This window comes from Bison bison, unplaced genomic scaffold (assembly GCF_000754665.1).
Source record: "Bison bison bison isolate TAMUID 2011002044 unplaced genomic scaffold, Bison_UMD1.0 scf7180017864368, whole genome shotgun sequence".
Lineage (NCBI taxonomy): Eukaryota > Metazoa > Chordata > Mammalia > Artiodactyla > Bovidae > Bison > Bison bison.
The window spans coordinates 5,982,111-5,982,596 of NW_011494940.1; the positions used below are offsets into that span (position 1 = coordinate 5,982,111).

Consider the following 486-nt stretch of genomic DNA (forward strand, 5'->3'; position numbering starts at 1 on the left):
GGAGGAGCGCCATCATCCAGGGCATCCCTTGCTTCTGGGCCATAGCTGTATCCTTTCTGCTGCTCCTTGGAGTCAGCTGCTCGGGAGGAGGAGGAGGCACAGGAAACTTTTCCTTCCTCCCTACCCTGGCAGGTGCAGTTGCAGAGCCATCCATGGTCCCACTGCAAGGTGATCTTCTCCTTTCAGGACCACCCCTACTTCTTGAGCACGGTGATCACTAAGTATAGTTACCTTGACATCGTTTGTAAAACATGGCTCCCGGGGTGAAGAGTGTGGGTGTGCAAGGGTGTGGATGATCCACCTATGGGATCCGCACCCATCTCCCCTGTCTCTCTGCAAGGTATAGGGCACATAATTCCACTCCTATCTACTGATTCTGGGGCTTAGAACGGGGAGCACCCAGCCACAGGCTGGACACCAGGAGCCTTAACTTTCTCAGCTGGTTGTCAGGCCAAAACTGCCCAGAATCTAACAGGATTGTTGAGG

General features: G+C 54.1%; 1 protein-coding gene across 1 annotated transcript in view; it reads right to left on the bottom strand.

Moving 5' to 3' along the window:
- Positions 1-486, bottom strand: part of LOC105000158 (zinc finger protein 280B-like) — a 31,805-nt gene that overhangs the window by 411 nt on the left and 30,908 nt on the right. The gene's annotated exons all lie outside the window — the stretch shown is intronic.